This window comes from Salvelinus alpinus, chromosome 27 (genome assembly GCF_045679555.1).
Source record: "Salvelinus alpinus chromosome 27, SLU_Salpinus.1, whole genome shotgun sequence".
Lineage (NCBI taxonomy): Eukaryota > Metazoa > Chordata > Actinopteri > Salmoniformes > Salmonidae > Salvelinus > Salvelinus alpinus.
The window spans coordinates 30,445,778-30,466,044 of NC_092112.1; the positions used below are offsets into that span (position 1 = coordinate 30,445,778).

At 43.9% G+C, this 20,267-nt stretch overlaps 1 pseudogene; it reads left to right on the plus strand.

The window, feature by feature from the left end:
* The window catches only part of LOC139555864 (general transcription factor 3C polypeptide 2-like), a 31,608-nt pseudogene extending 21,128 nt beyond the window's left edge, over positions 1 to 10,480 (plus strand).
* The last annotated feature ends 9,787 nt before the right edge of the window (positions 10,481 to 20,267 follow it).

The window sequence follows — 20,267 nt, forward strand, 5'->3', positions numbered from 1 at the left end:
AGAAGAAGTATGAGTACAACCCCAAGAACACCATCCCAACCGTGAAGCATGGAGGTGGAAACATCATTCTTTGGGGATGCTTTTCTGCAAAGGGGACAGGACGACTGCACCGTATTGAGGGGAGGATGGATTTGGCCATGTATCGCGAGATCTTGGCCAACAACCTCCTTCCCTCAGTAAGAGCATTGAAGATGGGTCGTGGCTGGGTCTTCCAGCATGACAACGACACGAAGCACACAGCCATGGCAACTAAGGAGTGGCTCCGTAAGAAGCATCTCAAGGTCCTGGAGTGGCCTAGCCAGTCTCCAGACCTGAACCCAATAGAAAATCTTTGGAGGGAGCTGAACGTCCGTATTGCCCAGCGACAGCCCCGAAACCTGAAGGATCTGGAGAAGATCTGTAGGGAGGAGTGGGCCAAAATCCCTGCTGCAGTGTGTGCAAACCTAGTCAAGAACTACAGGAAACGTATGATCTCTGTAATTGCAAACAAAGGTTTCTGTACCAAATATTAAGTTCTGCTTTTCTGATGTATCAAATACTTATGTCATGCAATAAAATGCTAATTAATTACTTAAAAATCATACAATGTGATTTTCTGGATTTTTGTTTTAGATTCCGTCTCTCGCAGTTGAAGTGTACCTATGATAAAAATTACAGACCTCTACATGCTTTGTAAGTAGGAAAACCTGCAAAATCGGCAGTGTATCAAATACTTGTTCTCCCCACTGTACATCATTATGTTGTCATCCAGAGTCACATGTATTTATTTTCCACAATATTTGAAACACAGCAGGTTTTTAAACAGTATGATTTGCTTTGTGTTTTCATTTTTGCCATGGAAAAAAATATTGCGACAATGGTATCGTCCCGGCCCTAGTTTTAACGAGGGACAATAAAGAGGTACTGTACAGGACACTGGGCAGGCAGACTGGAGAGGTCCACTCCCACCTTTTCATCCTCCTTCATTTCCCTCCATCTTCTCTCCACCTTTTCTACTCTCCATCAGCTCCCTCCTGTTCTATTACTTTTTCTTTCCTCTCCTCCCCTGTCCTCTCCTTATCCCCTCATCTCTTCTCCCCTCTCCTCTGCCCATCCCTCTCTAGAGACCTCATGGTGATGGTGGGGGATGATAGGAGGGTGAAGATGTGTTACCTGAGAAGGACCTGGGAGCCCTGACAGCCCTTCAAGCTGTTCTTCTCTACTGAGGCGGCCTGGCCCCTGCACTGACCTGGGGTCTCCATCTCTCTGGAGAGTACCTAGTGTACTGGCCTGTGGTCTCCATCTCTCTGGAGAGTACCTAGTGTACTGGCCTGTGGTCTCCATCTCTCTGGAGAGTACCTAGTGTACTGGCCTGTGGTCTCCATCTCTCTGGAGAGTACCTAGTGTACTGGCCTGGGGTCTCCGTTTCTCAGGAGAGTACCTAGGCTACTGGCCTGGGGGTCTCCATTTCTCAGGAGAGTACCTAGTCTACTGGCCTGTGGTCTCCATCTCTCTGGAGAGTACCTAGTCTACTGGCCTGTGGTCTCCATCTCTCTGGAGAGTACCTAGTCTACTGGCCTGGGGTCTCCATCTCTCTGGAGAGTACCTAGGCTACTGACCTGGGGTCTCCATCTCTCTGGAGAGTACCTAGTCTACTGGCCTGTGGTCTCCATCTCTCTGGAGAGTACCTAGTCTACTGGCCTGTGGTCTCCATCTCTCTGGAGAGTACCTAGTCTACTGGCCTGTGGTCTCCATCTCTCTGGAGAGTACCTAGTCTACTGGCCTGGGGTCTCCATCTCTCTGGAGAGTACCTAGTCTACTGGCCTGGGGTCTCCATCTCTCTGGAGAGTACCTAGGCTACTGACCTGGGGGTCTCCATCTCTCTGGAGAGTACCTAGTCTACTGGCCTGTGGTCTCCATCTCTCTGGAGAGTACCTAGGCTACTGGCCTGGGGGTCTCCATTTCTCAGGAGAGTACCTAGGCTACTGACCTGGGGTCTCCATCTCTCTGGAGAGTACCTAGTCTACTGGCCTGGGGTCTCCATCTCTCTGGAGAGTACCTAGTCTACTGGCCTGGGGTCTCCATCTCTCTGGAGAGTACCTAGTCTACTGGCCTGGGGTTTCCATCTCTCTGGAGAGTACCTAGTCTACTGGCATGTGGTCTCCATCTCTCTGGAGAGTACCTAGTCTACTGGCCTGGGGTCTCCATCTCTCTGGAGAGTACCTAGTCTACTGGCCTGTGGTCTCCATCTCTCTGGAGAGTACCTAGTCTACTGGCCTGGGGTCTCCATCTCTCTGGAGAGTACCTAGTCTACTGGCCTGTGGTCTCCATCTCTCTGGAGAGTACCTAGTCTACTGGCCTGGGGTCTCCATCTCTCTGGAGAGTACCTAGTCTACTGGCCTGGGGTCTCCATCTCTCTGGAGAGTACCTAGTCTACTGGCCTGTGGTCTCCATCTCTCAGGAGAGTACCTACAGTGCCTTGCAAAAGTATTCACCCACCTTGGCATTTTTCCTATTTTGTTACATTACAACCTGTAATTTAAAATGATTTTTATTTGGATTTCATGTAATGGACATACACAAAATAGTCCAAATTGGTGAAGTGAAATGAAAAAAATGACTTGTTTCAAAAAATGCAAAAACAAAATATACAGAAAATTGGTGCGTGCATATGTATTCACCCCCTTTGCTATGAAGCCCCTAAATAAGATCTGGTGCACCAAATTACCTTCAGAAGTTACATAATTAGTTAAATAAAGTGCACCTGTGTGGAATCTGTGTCACATGATCTCAGTATATATACACCTGTTCTGAAAGGCCCCAGAGTCTGCAACAAGGGGTACCACCAAGCAAGTGGCACCATGAAGACGAAGGAGCTCTCCAAACAGGTCAGGGACAAAGTTGTGGAGAAGTACAGATCAGGGTTGGGTTATAAAGAAATATCTGAAACTTTGAACATCCCACGAAGTACCATTAAATCCATTATTAGAAAATGGAAAGAGTATGGCACCACAACAAACCTGCCAAGAGAGGGCCACTCACGGAGGTTCACCTTCCAGCAGAACAATGACCCAAAGCATACTGCTAAAGCAAAACTCGAGTGGTTTAAGGGGAAACATTTAAATGTCTTGGAATGGCCTAGTCAAAGCCCAGGCCTCAATCCAATTCAGAATCAGTGGTATGACTTAAAGATTGCTGTACACCAGCGGAACCCATCCGACTTGAAGGAGCTGGAGCAGTTTAGCCTTGAAGAATGGGCAAAAATCCCAGTGGCTAGATGTGCCATGCTTATAGAGACATACCCCAAGAGACTTGCAGCTGAAATTGCTGCAAAAGATGGCTCTACAAAGTATTGACTTTGGGGGGTGAATGGTTATGCACACTCAAGTTTTCAGTTTTATTTCTTGTTTGTTTCATCATCAAATATTTTGCATCTTCAAAGTGGTAGGCATGTTGTAAAACCTATTTTAATTCCAGGTTATAAGGCAACAAAATAGGGAAAATGCCAAAGGGTGAATACTTTCGCAAGCCACTGTATGTCACGTGAGTCCCTCTTTCCCCTCTGAATCTAGTAATACCTTACCTTTCCATTGTCGTCTCCTATCCTCCCTCTCTTTCCCCTTCCTTGTGTCTTTTGCTTGTCATCAATACCTTGTTGTTTTCTATTGTATTATATAGTGCTTTGTTCTTGGTCTGTTTTGTCAGGGGACATGACTCATTTCTCGTGTCCCCCTCCAGGTTTGGCCAACATGGACTCCATTACTTTGACTCAGGGTACCTGGGCTTCAAGCCACTCTTTCTGGTGCCATAGAAAGGGACCATGTGGGGAACTGGGGCAGAAATATACAACCTATTTCACTGTAGTCTCTACCCTTATACACTTCTGTAGATGGCTTATACCTGTTCAATCCTTTCAGATCTACTGACAGGATAGGGACTAGGGGTGCGTTCAGTTCGCTTGAACGTTTGCTACTTTGCGGAAGAGTTTGTACTGAACGATATGTTTCCCAAAAACGTTCTTGTACATTCTTGAAGAGACTGAGGTGCATTTGTCTCCCGTTTAGTGGGTGTTGCAAGGTGTAGCTTGAAGCAACGAGTGACGTATGTAAAGGGCAGTGGCCATGCTGATGGCGTTCCCCTACCCACAACCCAGCCCCTCCCCGTTTTTCAACTGGTCGTTCAGTACAGCACTGTTTTTGATAAATTGAACGTACCAGAATGTAAAAACTTACTGGACGCAGCCTAGGTGTTGAGTTCATATTGGGCTGCACACCATCTGTTGACCCAACCACCTTGTGTTGATTGGTCTACCTTGGTATTTCTGCAGAGCCTGTCTATATCTGACTGGCTAAACAGCTGTGACTGCAGACATGGTGGGAGTTTGATCATGATCCTACTACCCAACCTATTCAACAACCCTTGCTACCTCAAACAATTCATTGAGCGTAGATTTGTGTGTACCTTTTCCACCCCTGCCTCACACCACACACCGATATCTCCCAAAATACACTGACTTGCACAACAATGAATACAGTATGAATGCTAATCGAAATGGGTACATGTCAGTGGAGGCTCCTTAGAGGAAGGGGAGGACCATCCTCCTCAGTGAAATGCATAAAAATAAAAATTGTGAAACATTAAAGTGATCCTTTTTAGATAAAACTATACTAAATATATTCACATGTAATCAGATAATTGATTAAAACACACTGTTTTGCAATGAAGGTCTGCAGTAGCCTCAACAGCACTCTGTAAGGTAGTGTCCGTCCTCCACTGGGTACATTGACTTCAATACAAAACCTATGAGGCTCATGGTTCTCACCCCCTTCCATAGACTTACACAGAAGTTATGACAACTTCCGGAGGACATCCTCCAAACTGTCAGAGGACTTGCAGCATGAACTGACATGTTGTCCACCCAATCAAAGGATCAGAGAATGAATCTAGTATTGAAAGCATAATCTACAGCTAGTTAGCACTGCGGTGCATAAAATGTGGTGAGTATTTAACTCGGAGAGAGTGAGAGACGATAGTTGAACAGTTTTGAACAATTTTTTTATTTTTTTTACTTAGCTAGTGAATGCAGCTAGCTAGTTTAGCCTACTCAAACACCCGGCTCAAACAGAAAGGGATGCTATGTTAGCTAGGTGGCTATGGCTATCCAACACTGGCACTCTTACAAGTTAAGCTTTTTGTTTCATTCATTTATTGCAATGGGAGCCCGCCGGTGTAACTGCTAAACTGCTTGCTTACAGATTACTCAAATTTTACTCTCTACCTGTGCAGCTACTTTGTAATCTTTCATTCATAGGCTAGGTTGTAGCAACCTCATGATGGGTATAGGGAAAATTTGAGTATCACGTAGTAGCCTAAACCTAGCAATGTTATATTGAGCTGGGTGAATGGCAAATGAATAACAGAAGTACTACCTCCACTAACACGACATTGACATGGTGGGACAGAGTTAGAACAGAGGGAGTACGGGATGGGAAAGGGGGATACCTAGTCAGTTGTACAACTGAATGCCTTCAACTGAAATGTGTCTTCCGCATTTAACCCAACCCCTCTGAATCAGAAAGGTCCGGGGGGCTGTCTTAATCGACATCCACGTCTTCGGCTCCCGGGGAACAGTGGGGTAACTGCCTTGCTCAGGGGCTAAACGATAGATGTTTACCTTGTCAGCTCGGGGATTCTATCCAGCAATGCTCTAACCACTAGGCTATCTGCAGTTAATGAAAATACTTTCTATAGGGGGGAACACTCATCGCCTGTCTTAATCTCACTCTCACAGCTGCTTTGGATCTGCTATAGTGAGTGTGCATGCTTGTGTCTGTGGGGGGGGGGGGAGGGTACTCCACTCAATTACTTTTAGAGAGCAACATTTGGAGAGCACAGATGAGATCAGTGAGTGACTGACTGAGGTAGAGTAGCAGTGAGCGGACAGTATTTTTGCCATGCTTATTGTTAACCTTTGACCCTCTCACTTTGTGATGTCTCAGCTGTCTGTCGCTTTTTTGCATATATCTGCACACAACTGCCTAAACTCTGCATTGTAGGGAATTGTATGTGTGTTTTTATGTGTGTCAGGACCAGCCTGCAGTCCCTGAGCAACCGATGCCACACACCAATACACGCGCCCAGTGTGTTTGTATACGCAGCGTGGCTTGCTAGGCCGACAGATTTATTAGATTAGTCTCAGACACACCTGAATGAACTGGAGGGTCCAGGGAGCATCTGCAAACGCTCTCCCTGCTCACAATGGTGGTGTTGGTTTCCACGACAACTCAGCAGTGCACCCAGCAGTGGCCCCTAGTGACAGCAGACTCCCGGGTTAGTACTTTTAGTGTTGCACCCTTCATTCATTCATTTAAAAACCATCCTTCCCCTTTTCCCTCCTCTCTCTAGTGCTCCTCAATCTGTTACCCTGCCTTCCGCTCCACCGACCCTGTCACTGCCCCGCACACACACACACTCACACACACACACCACTCATGAGTCTCCCAATGCAGCATAGCCAGGGGCCCATGGCCTTCTAAGCACAACCATTACCCACGACTCACCTGGCCAGGGCCCCCTTACCTCTGGTGTGTCACCTCACTGGGACGGTAAGGGATTAATTCCCTCTTTATTCCTGCTAATTTAAAGCTCCTCTCACTCAACCCTTGAGAGAACTACCCTAGCCACAATCTGTCTCCCCTGCTGTCCAGTGTGGGAAACATGCTAGGGTAAGGTTCACTATTTCACAAAGTTCAGAGATATAGGCCAGGAAAGATGAGGCGTATTCATGCTGAGAGAGAAGAAAATTCATCTTACCTTTAGTTTATGATACAGTAGTATATAATAGCTTTTTTTATTTTGTGATGTTTTAGCTCGTAATCAGACTCGATTGAACTCTTTCTCTTCCAGAGGACGTTTAAGAATGTCCAGAACCGAGCTCCTTTTGAAACACATGCAGACTGCAGAGACCACATGGGGACTAAGCCTGGACCTGATGCCTTTGGCTTCACTAACCAAGGTGAGTCTAATACTGCCTAATATCACAAAACCGAAAGACTCTTCCATAGTAATGTTCTTCATTGCTGGAGCTGTGTGAATGTGATCTATGTGACTCAGAAGACCATCAGAAGACCCCCCCCCCCCTGGTCTGCATTAGGCTCAGCTGGGATATAGGGAGGAGAGGAGGAGATACTCTCAGATGGCCAGGCAGCGATAAAGATAGACACAAAGTAATGAGCTGTAAAATGAGAAAAATGTCACCCCGAGCCTCAGTGGAGAGATGGGAGGGATGAGAGGACAATAGAGTGCTATAGTCATGATGCGTGGTGTCTGGGTCGTGACAGAGTGATGGAGAGGGGCGGGGCTCTCCCAAGTGACACAGGGGAGGGGGTGGGGACGCTAGTCATCAAGGCACAGTCATATCTTCAACTAGCTCGTTGTACCACTGAGCCTTTTGTCTTAGTTTAAATACAGTAATTGTCATGTGTGCTCCCTCTCCGGCCTCTAGGTCACCAGGCTGCTCGTTATGGCGCACACCTGTCACCCTCGTTACGCTTGCATCAGCGCATAATGACACTCACCTGGACTCCATCACCTCCTTGATTACCTGCTCTATACATGTCACTCCCTTTGGTTCCTTCCCCAGGCGTCATTGCTTCTGTTTCAGTTTACTGTCTGTACGTTGTTCGTGTTTCTTGTTTTGTATTATGTTTCATTTATTTAATGATTCACTACCTGAACTTGCTTCCCGACTCCCAGCGCACACGATACAATAATGTAGGCCTAGTGCTATAACAGTAATAGCAACCCATAGATTGGTCATGGAGCCAGTCACTCTAGCTTAGTGTTAGATCTTGACCATGTAGGGAAGCAGAGACTGTGGATTAAGTAAATATTCTGATTGTAATCGATCGGCTGGATAAAGAGTTGCACTGGAGCGCAACACTGTCAGGATGTATTAGCCCTCTGGCTGAACTCTGACAGTCATGCCTTCAGAGACCATGCCTTCAGAGACCATGCCTTCAGAGACCATGCCTTCAGAGACCATGCCTTCAGAGAGCACAGCTGGCAATTTGGTCGCATTAACGGGATAGACTCAATCTCTACTGTCTCTCAAGCACTACACTGTTCTTCATTGGTACTGTATAGAGCAGTTGGATTCAGCTGCTGGACAATTTGTTTTCTTGAGCTGATGGTCGGGGGCCAAAACAACATAATTACAAATCATTTGTAGACTGCATATTGACTGCAAGAAGCCCAAACATATATCATATTTGACTAAAACATAATAATTTACAACCTTGCTTACATTTGTATACGATCACGTGTCTCTCTTATGTGTGGGAATACTTGGGTACAGATTTCTTAAATTAAAATCACTTGAAGCTGATTTTCTGGTGTTGTTACAGTATTTTATGTCCAACAATGATAATAAAAATAAAAAAAATGTTTAACTTAGAGGGCCAAATAAAACCACCGCCAGTTGGGGAAGCCTGGTATAGAGGTTGACAGGTTAACCTTAATCCCTCATCTCTGTGTACATGTTAGATATGTTTTAGTGGGTGAGGGATATTTCTAGTTGTGGATGTGTGACTGTTGAATTGAGGACAATTTCTCCTTGAAAGGACAAATATAATATGGTCATTTTTATCCAGTTGACTTAGTCGCCGGAGTAAAACCTACAGGTCTGGTGTCGCAATCATACTACTGATCCATCTCTTAATCAACATACTGTAAATCATCATCCCAGTGTGCGTTGACTGTTCTCACCCTGTTCTTCTCTGTTGATCAGTTTCAACCCCAACCTGTGTGCCCGGAGCTGGGTGTTGTCTGGGGGCCAGGCAGACCTGCTGAGAGACCACTGCCACAGGGCCTTGAACAGTTCCCACATTAACAAGATGGTGCAGGAGACCCAGGCCCAGTTCAGCACCATGTTCAGCCTGGAAGCCACAGACAGCCAGGGGGGCGCCAGCACCGTCAGACACACAACAGAGAAGCTATAGGTTCCTGGAGGTCTGCTCCTTGTAACTCCCCCTCAGTACTGAAATGTGCTCCACTCTCCACTTCCTAAAGACTAATATTAGGGCTGCATTCTAATTTGGAATTCACACACGGAACATACATGTCAAAATAAGATTTGCATGGAAGTTTGAGTTACAGGAAGGGATATCAAGGTAGGATCCAGCCCCCAAGGAATGTGATTGGCTGCTTTGTTTGGAAAGTAAGACCACAATAATTTATAATAGTATATGCCATTTAGAAGATTATTTTATCCAAAGCGACTTAGTCATGCGTGCATGCATTTTACGTATGGGTGGTCCCGGGAATTGAACCCATTACCCTGACGTTATAAGCACCATGCTCTTCCAACTGAGCTACAGAGGACCACAATTGTTTTATTTTAACTTTTTTCGAGAAGGAAAAATAAATGCTATTTTACTAGAAGTTGTTTTTTTTAATTTGTATATGTGTCACGGCTTTCTAATTCCTCCTCCTCGGACGAGGAGAGGCGAGAAGGATCGGACCAATATGCGGAGTGGTTAGTGTCCATAATTTATTAGCATCGAACTGAACACTATAATGAAACAAAATAACAAATAGAAAACCGACAAACAGTCCCGTGTGGCACAACGACTACACGGAAGACACTTTAACAAACTACAAAACAAATAAACGATGTAGACAGACCTGACTTGAGAACTTACAAACTACGAAGAACGCACGAACAGGAACAGACTACATACACAAACGAAACACGAAAACACAAGTGAAACCCAGGCTGCCTAAGTATGATTCTCAATCAGGGACAACGATTGACAGCTGTCTCTGATTGAGAATCATACCCGGCCGGACACAAACATCCCAACATAGAAAATACCACATAGACAAACCCACCCAACTCACGCCCTGACCAACTAAATAAATACAAGAAAAAGGAAAACAGGTCAGGAACGTGACAATATGATACATTGTAAACTGAGGACTCACTTGAAGGTTCTTATAGAACCCATACACTGCGTCATTGCAACGCTATAGCACTTTAGTTTTTTTCTGGTCATTCATTCTCCTGATCTTCTGCCTTTCTTGCCACTTTTCCTTTTCTATCTCACACTTTCAGGTGCACCGTTTCTGTATATCAGGTATACACCATGTTTTATATTTGTCTCTGAGCCAATGAGTTTATACTTTGTCTGAGGGTTTGGCTGTCAATCTAATTTTATTTCAAAAATATTTTCTGTCCTTTTGTCACGTTCCTGACCTGTTTTCTGTTGTTTTGTATGTGTGTGATGGTCAGGGCGTGAGTTTTGGGTGGGCATTCTATGTTGTGTGTTTCTATGTTGGTTTAGGGTTGCCTGGTATGGCTCTTAATTAGAGGCAGGTGTTTTGCGTTCCTCTAATTAAGAGTCATATTTAGGTAGGTTGTTTCACTGTGTTCATTGTGGGTGGTTGTTACCTGTCTCTGTGTTTGTGTGCTGCACCAGATAGGTCTGTATCGGTTTTGCACGTTTGTTATTTTGTAGGTTGTTTGTAGTGTTTCACTTGTGTTTGTATTAAACATGTTTAACACTAGCCGCGCTGCACTTTGGTCCTCTCCTTCACCCCTGGAAGAAAACCTTTACACCTTTCTAAATCTCGGAGCTCTTTTTCCTCCTATTCCCATTTTCCCTCTAGTGTAGTACCAGGGACCTAGGTCAAGGCCTCCGAGAGTTAGTGATTGTAATGAAAGTCTGTAGTTAAGCCTGTAGTTACCTTTGTAGTGAGTACCTGTAATGAACGCCTAATGTGTGTAATCATGGGCTATCTGCAGTGATCCTTCCCTGTCTGATTTGAATGTAGCCACTATTTGACTTCTACCCCATTTGAGAGTTGTTGATGGTGGGAAAGGGTCCAGGGAGGAATGGACTTAGAGGTAATAAAGCAGCAGTAAAAGACTATCAGCAGCACTGCCTTATATCAACCTGGACTCAGGGGTAGACGATTTCTACATTGGCCTCTTGACCCGATTTCCACTAGATAACACAGCCACAAAGTCAAAACAGCTTTCCCATTTTGACAACAAATGCTGCTCCGGCGGGAGAAATCAATAGGCGAATATCACAGCTGAACACAACACTGGAGAGTGAGTAATACTGTGAAACACTATCATTCCACTATTAATACAGATATATTATGGACATTTTCACAAATTGCAATGCATTTTTTGATATAATCATGTGTAGCACCTTTAAGTAACCTTCTGTCTAATGCAACCATACCTAACATATCCTACTAATTGAGCGTCTCAGGTTTACCTTTACTATGTTACGTCTAGCATATGAGACCAGCCTGCATGTATATGCTGCTGCATATCAGTGGTGAAGCATGATCTTTTCTCAGCAGATTGAATTGAAACTCAATGTTCTACTTTATGTCCATTATTCAGCACGGAAGACAAAAACACTGACACTGATCAACAAAATGGACGTTGGTGATCGGGGTGAGAAATAGGGTTGGAAACATGTTTATTTCAACATTACAAAGAAATACTCTTATAAACAATGACAACACTGCCATGTGGTTTTCAAACAGCAAGGCTCAGTTCAACATCAGTTTCGTAGATGCACATTCTCGACTTCACTTCCGTCTGCAGTCGGTTGCTTCAGTCTTACCACTCGAACAAGCCCAATGACATGCCTACTCTTAAAATGGCAGTTTCTACACTGTTGGATTACCTCATGGAGCAAACATTTATTTCATTTAGGGCTCTATTCAATCTGTAAACCTGAAGCGTTACAGATTCCGCGATAGAAATGTAAGGGTCATTTTCGATTAATCCGAAGTAGCTTTTACCTTGAATGCAGTCTCCGCTAAAGCAGGAACATTGCCTTTAAATTTCAACCACACTGTGAAGCTGAACTTCCGCGATGCGGATTGAATAGAGCCCTTAGTGACAGTTCCACCTGAAACTAGTGATGGGAGTTGAGAAGACAATGGTAACTTCCAAGTTGAGAATTAAGGAAGTATCACCCAAAACATTTTAGTTGAAAATTTGCTGCCGGTGCTTTACACTAGCTAAGGTGTAATGATAGTATGAAAGCATTCACATCAGTGGAGGCTCCTCAGAGGAGGACCATCCTCATTGAATTTAATATAACCCTAAATAGTGAAACATTAAAGTTATCCTTTTTAGATAAAACTATACTAAATATATTCACATCACCAAATAATTCATTAAAACATTGTTTTGCAATGAAGATCTACAGTAGCCACAGAAGCACTCTGTCGTGTAGCACCATGGTGTAGTTAGCTTCTGTCCTCCTCTGGGTACATTGACTTCAATACAAAAGAGGCTCATGGTTACTGGTTACAATACTAAGAGGCTCATGGTTCTCACTGTCTTCCATATATGTACACAGTAATTATAACTTCCATACGTCCTCCAACCTATCAGAGCTCTTTCAGCATGAACTGACATGTTGTCTAGTACTGAAAGCATAGGCTACAGCTAGCTAGTACTGTAGGGCATAAAATGTGGTGAGTTATTGACTCAAAGAGAGAGAGAAAGACAATAGTTGAACAAATTAATTCCTTCTGAATTTAAGGAGAAGCATGAGGGATAGAGCTAGCTATATTTGGTTGTATTATTATTTACTTTCACTTAGCTAACAAACACAGCTAGCTAGTTTAGTCTACTGAAACACCCAGCTCAAACAGAGAGGGATGCTATGTTAGCTAGCTGGCTATAGCTAGGTAAGCTTTTGGTTTTATTCATTTATTGCCACTGGGGCCTGCTAAACTGCTTTCTGACTGTACACTGTACTGCATGATTGTAGCGGGTTTACTAATGTGTTAGTTATAGTAGTTCTGGTTGACTATGACATGACAACGATGTGTAGCGGTTAGCGGTCATGATATGAAGTTTGGCTTGGAAAAGTTTTTTCGCCTGGTCACGGACAGCTGATGTGTTGTGCACTGAAGTCCACAAACGAAGAGGTGAGAGGAGGAGAGCACGTAGATCGTTGCAAGGAATTATATATACAATAAGCAAAGTGATCATGCTGCTTTTATGTGGCTACTATGAAAGTCAACTGTTTGCGTGTGATCAGGGGTGTATTCATTCCACCGACATGGTTAAAAAACATTTCTTAAACGGAAGCAAACGGGCATAAACATTGTCCAATAGATACTCTAATTTTCAACTGATGGACTAATGATTACACCCTAGAGAGGCTAGATGCAGGCCAGAGTGTTCAAGGCGGTATTGAATGTGTAACTGTCTGTCACCTTGATTAAATCAAATCAAATTGTATTTGTCACATGCGCCGAATACAACCGGTATATAGACCTTAAAGTGAAATGCTTATTTACAAGCCCTTAACCAACAATGAAACATAAGTGATAAGTAAAAAATTTTTTTAATAAAAGTAACAAATAATTAAACAGCAGCAGTAAAATAACAATAGCGAGGCTATATTACAGGGGGTACCGGTACAGATTACTCAAAATTCCCTCGACCTGTGCACCTACTTTGTAAACTTTCATTCATAGGCTAGGTTTTAGCAACCTCATGATGGATATAGGGAAAATTTGAGAATTATGTAGTAACCTAAACCTATCGATGTTACATTGAGCTGGGTGAATGGAATATGAATGACAGTCATCCAATATGCTATAATAGAACTAAGGCCATGTTCATCATTTTTTTTAATCAACCTCCCTCATCTTAAACGGCACCGAATTCCACTGAGTCACATATCACCATTACTACGGCCATGTTCGAGAGGATCAAAACCACAATGTATCATGAGTAAATTCTGACTTACTGATCTACAAATAATGAGTCGCTATTTATGATGCAAGGTGATTTGTATATCAGTCAGTCGGCAGTCGCCTGCAGTCGCTTTGATGCTCTCGAACACGGCCAAAGTGTAGGTAGGTGAGGAAGTGATAGCCTACTCTGGGCTTGTTCGACATTGCAACCGCTAGTGCAGGCGACTGACAATAACGACTCATTACTATTTGCAGATCAGTCAGTCAGTCACAATTTACCCATGATACATCACTGATTCGATGCTCTCAAACAAAGCCGTAGTAATGGTGACATGTGAATATTTCCTGCTGCTGCTCTGTACGGTAAACTACAATAATCTCAGGATGTAATTAGTTGTCCTGATTGTGACTGGAGATTTATGACTGCATTATCTGGAATCACACTAATGAAGAATATTATTGTCCTGTAAATTTTACAGCTCTGAAAATAATTAAATAATTCATAGCCACCAGTTATCTGCACACTTTTATTTCAGTTTTACAAAAATCTCACCAAACATAATTAAAATATCAAACAGCGACCAGTCGTTTTAATATAATATCACCAAACATTTACACACAGGACTTCAGACTGATTTTATACTATAAATCAAATATATTTACACTTTTACACAAAATCGTACACAGGAAATACTGATATTTGGCATATTTGCAATTTTCATACAATACAAGACAGCATTCTGAAACATTACACTTAGTTGGTGAACAAATAATAACGTTAGTTCCTCAACCCTCCTCTCCTCCCTTTCTGCATCCTTTGACTCTCTATGTCCCCTATCCTCCAGGCCGGCTCGGTCCTCCCCTCCTGCTCCGTGGCTCGACGACTCATTGCGAGCTCACAGAACAGGGCTCCGGGCAGCCGAGCGGAAATGGAGAAAAACTCGCCTCCCTGCGGACCTGGCATCCTTTCACTCCCTCCTCTCTACATTCTCCTCTTCTGTCTCTGCTGCTAAAGCCAATTTCTACCACTCTAAATTCCAAGCATCTGCCTCTAACCCTAGGAAGCTCTTTGCCACCTTCTCCTCCCTCCTGAATCCTCCTCCCCCTCCTCCCCCCTCCTCCCTCTCTGCTGATGACTTCGTCAACCATTTTGAAAAGAAGGTCGACGACATCCGATCCTCGTTTGCTAAGTCAAACGACACCGCTGGTTCTGCTCACACTGCCCTACCCTGTGCTTTGACCTCTTTCTCCTCTCTCTCTCCAGATGAAATCTCGCGTCTTGTGACGGCCGGCCGCCCAACAACCTGCCCGCTTGACCCTATCCCCTCCTCTCTTCTCCAGACCATTTCCGGAGACCTTCTCCCTTACCTCACCTCGCTCATCAACTCATCCTTGACCGCTGGCTACGTCCCTTCCGTCTTCAAGAGAGCGAGAGTTGCACCCCTTCTGAAAAAACCTACACTCGATCCCTCCGATGTCAACAACTACAGACCAGTATCCCTTCTTTCTTTTCTCTCCAAAACTCTTGAACGTGCCGTCCTTGGCCAGCTCTCCTGCTATCTCTCTCAGAATGACCTTCTTGATCCAAATCAGTCAGGTTTCAAGACTAGTCATTCAACTGAGACTGCTCTTCTCTGTGTCACGGAGGCGCTCCGCACTGCTAAAGCTAACTCTCTCTCCTCTGCTCTCATCCTTCTAGACCTATCGGCTGCCTTTGATACTGTGAACCATCAGATCCTCCTCTCCACCCTCTCCGAGCTGGGCATCTCCGGCGCGGCCCACGCTTGGATTGCGTCCTACCTGACAGGTCGCTCCTACCAGGTGGCGTGGCGAGAATCTGTCTCCGCACCACGTGCTCTCACCACTGGTGTCCCCCAGGGCTCTGTTCTAGGCCCTCTCCTATTCTCGCTATACACCAAGTCACTTGGCTCTGTCATATCCTCACATGGTCTCTCCTATCATTGCTATGCAGACGACACACAATTAATCTTATCCTTTCCCCCCTCTGATAACCAGGTGGTGAATCACATCTCTGCATGTCTGGCAGACATATCAGTGTGGATGACGGATCACCACCTCAAGCTGAACCTCGGCAAGACGGAGCTGCTCTTCCTCCCGGGGAAGGACTGCCCGTTCCATGATCTCGCCATCACGGTTGACAACTCCATTGTGTCCTCCTCCCAGAGTGCTAAGAACCTTGGCGTGATCCTGGACAACACCCTGTCGTTCTCAACTAACATCAAGGCGGTGACCCGTTCCTGTAGGTTCATGCTCTACAACATTCGCAGAGTACGACCCTGCCTCACGCAGGAAGCGGCGCAGGTCCTAATCCAGGCACTTGTCATCTCCCGTCTGGATTACTGCAACTCGCTGTTGGCTGGGCTCCCTGCCTGTGCCATTAAACCCCTACAACTCATCCAGAACGCCGCAGCCCGTCTGGTGTTCAACTTTCCCAAGTTCTCTCACGTCACCCCGCTCCTCCGCTCTCTCCACTGGCTTCCAGTTGAAGCTCGCATCCGCTACAAGACCATGGTGCTTGCCTACGGAGCTGTGAGGGGAACGGCACCTCCGTACCTTCAGGCTCTGATCAGGCCCTACACCCAAACAAGGGCACTGCGTTCATCCACCTCTGGCCTGCTCGCCTCCCTACCTCTGAGGAAGTACAGTTCCCGCTCAGCCCAGTCAAAACTGTTCGCTGCTCTGGCACCCCAATGGTGGAACAAACTCCCTCACGACGCCAGGTCAGCGGAGTCAATCACCACCTTCCGGAGACACCTGAAACCCCACCTCTTTAAGGAATACCTAGGATAGGATAAAGTAATCCTTCTAACCCCCCCCCCTTAAAAGAGTTAGATGCACTATTGTAAAGTGGTTGTTCCACTGGATATCATAAGGTGAATGCACCAATTTGTAAGTCGCTCTGGATAAGAGCGTCTGCTAAATGACTTAAATGTAAATGTAAATGTTATATTTTTTGAATTTGAGTAGACTTGCCTGGGTGAAAGATGCTTTGTAACCACTTTCTGGTCCAAAAGTAATACATTGGCAGTTGGTTCCTGTTGTTTTGACTGCGTCTTTACAGTTGGAGCTTTCTTTGTTCCATTTCCATATGGTTTACAAATGAAAATAAATATTTACATTTTATTTTATATTTTCCTTTTATCAAAAGTGATCAAAATAGATTTGCGGATAGTTCAGTGACATTTAGAAGCGTAATCCCTACCAAATAGTCATATGGGCAGTCGTATGAAGATATCCTTATTACACAATCTGAATGAAAAAACACTCATGCAAGTGTTCAGTGAAGAATGTGTGTCCATTTGTTAATTTTCAGTGCATGTTACAATATTGACACTTAGCTGCAGGCATCGAAGTACAACAAGAATGGCGAGTGCCTTTTATATTTCATAGTGTCAGCGTGTCACAGGTTGGACTTTTTTGTACATTTTCTGAAGAGATGCATCATTACTTATTTGCTGGTTTGTTTTTATGAAGCTGACAGGTGTGCGCGCATGCATGTGGTGGGAGTGTATAGGTATGGAGTAGAAAGCTGACTGACTGACCCTCTTTGGAATGTAGGAAGGTTATTGAGGCAGTGTGGAGGCACTGGAACTATAAATAAAAACCCTGTGCAAAGCTCCATGGCATGTAGGCCTATGACTGCGTGGGAGTGGGTGAGGACTGTGTATGGGTACACTTTTTGAGAATGTGGATAGTTGAGAGTATAGAGGTGGGATTCGTTCATTTGACCTCTCTCTCGTGTCATCCCAAAACAGTGCAAGAAAATGTCCAGGCGGGGCTATGATGTCAACGAAACTGCATAACTGGAGGGGTAATTTAACGACACGGTTTCAACACATTCCAATGTAGCCTACCTCCAGTGACTTTCAAATGAGGAATATAGCACGGTCTGAGTATCAGCCAGTCTATTTGCTATATCTGCTTAGGGCATATCCTGGAGCGTAGATGAACACAGCCCACAATGCTAAAACTAAATCGACCAACTCCTTTTGTAAATTGGTCTGTCTTAAGGATTCCTCCTCTGAGTGAGATGAGTGAGCTTGTAGGATGCTTTCTCACACTGACATAATCAATTTTGTCATTTGAACCAAAACTCTTTTCCATTGTAAACAATATAAATGCTACCATTTGGCAGACACCCTCAACTGAAGCACAGATAAAGGCCTGGGAAAGACAGAAATCTCATTGGTTTCAGGGTTCTTACGTCAATATCAATGTACTACTCCAAAGAACTGAGACAAGCTATTACACTGTGCTGTTGCCCTAATGCACCATGCCAATGAGGGATTGCTAAAGCCAAATGGCTAAGTCTAAAAATGCATGACATCCGCACAGACTGGTGAAGTAATGGCATACAGTACTAGAAATATGTGCTGATACATTCATAATATTTTCCTATTTAACATGTCTCCCTCCCTGAGATGCAGTTTCTTGGTATGAAATCCATTTTCTGGAATATCAATAGCTCCTGAATGGATGGTATTTATATTGAAATATTTGGCATGATATGGTGCACATGCACACAGTATGTCCTGTAAGCCTGATGATGGATCAGAAAATGTTTTTTTGGTCTCATGGTGATGGTGCACAGTGTTTACATTCCTAGCTTACATTGACAATTACAGTGCCTTCAAAAAGTATTCACACCCCTTGACTTTTTCCAGATTTTGTTGTTACAGCCTGGATTTCAAATGGATGTCACGACTTTCTTTTTCCATTTGTTATGTCTTGTTTGTACACACCTGGTTCCCATTATGTTATTATTATTTCCCTATTTAACCCTCTGGTTCTCATTATGTTTTGTGCGTGATTGTTCCTTGTCTAGTGTTATCAGTCTTCTGTGTCATCTTCTTATGGCTGCAGGGGCAGTATCGAGTAGCTTGGATGAAAGGTGCCCAGAGGTGCCCATAGTAAACTGCCTGCTCCTCAGTCCCAGTTGCTAATATATGCATAGTAATATTCATATTGGATAGAAAACACTCTGAAGTTTCTAAAACTGTTTGAATGATGTCTGAGTATAACAGAACTCATATGGCAGGCAAAAACCTGAGAAAATATTTAAAACAGGAAGTGGGAATTCTGAGGTTGGTGGATTTTCAACCAAGACCCTATTGAATACACAGTGGAATATGGATGAGTTTGCACTTCCTTACGGCTTCCACTAGATGTCAACAGTCTGTAGAACCTTGTCTGATGCCTCTACTGTGAAGTGGGGCCGAAGGAGACAGGAATTAGTACGGTCTATCATGACTTGACCATGCTCTGACCATGCACGTTCACATGAGAGGGAGCTCTGTTCCATCGCACATCTGAAGTCAATGGTATTCTCCGGTTGGAACGTTATTCAAGATATGTTAAAAACATCCTAAAGATTGATTCAATACATCGTTTGACATGTTTCTACTGACTGTTACGGAAGTTTTTGACATTTCGTCTGCTTTTAGTGAACGCGCTTCCTGACTTTGGATTTGTTTACCAAACACGCTAACAAAAATAGCTATTTGGACATAAATGATGGACATTACCGAACAAAACGAACATTTCTTGTGGAAGTGGGAGTCCTGGGAGTGCATTCCGACGAAGATCAGCAAAGGTAAGGGAAGACTTATAATGCTTTTTATGAGTTTTGTTGACTGCACAATTTGGCGGGTAACTGTATGGCTTCCTTTTGTGACTGAACGCTGTTGTCAGATTATTAAATATTGTGCTTTTGCCGTAAAGCTTTTTGAAATCTGACACAGCGGTTGCATTAAGAACAAGTGTATCTTTAATTCTGTAAAATATGTATCCTTCATCAAAGTTTATGATGAGTATTTATGTTATTTGACGTGGCTCTGCAATTTCTCGGGATGTTTTGGAGGCATTTCTGAACATGGCGCCAATGTAAACTGAGGTTTTTGGATATAAATATGAACTTTATCGAACAAAACATATATTGTGTAACATGAAGTCCTATGAGTGTCATCTGATGAAGATCATCAAAGGTTAGTGATTAATTTTATCTCTATTTCTGCTTTTTGTGACTTCGGTCTTTGGCTGGAAAAATGGCTGAATTTCTGTGACTTGGCGGTGACCTAACATAATCGTTTGTGGTGCTTTCGCTGTAAAGCCTATTTGAAATCGGACACTTTGGTGGGATTAACAACAAGATTACCTTTAAAATGGTATAAAATACATGTATGTTTGAGGAATTTTAATTATGAGATTTGTTGTTTGAATTTGGCGCCCTGCACTTTCACTGGCTGTTGTCATATCATCCCGTTAACGGGATTGCAGCCATAAGAAGATTTATGGTGCGTTTTCCCTGCGTGGAATTTATGGTTGATTATTTTCTGAGTAAAGTACGTTATTTTACTCAGTTCTGTGTGCTGCGCCTGACTCCGTACTCACCTCGGCATACTGATACATGACAATGGATTAAATTAAGATTTTGTTACTGGCCTACACAATACCCCATGTCAAAGTGGAATTATGTTTTTTGAATTTTTTACAAATACATAAATAATTTGGCACAAGTTGCA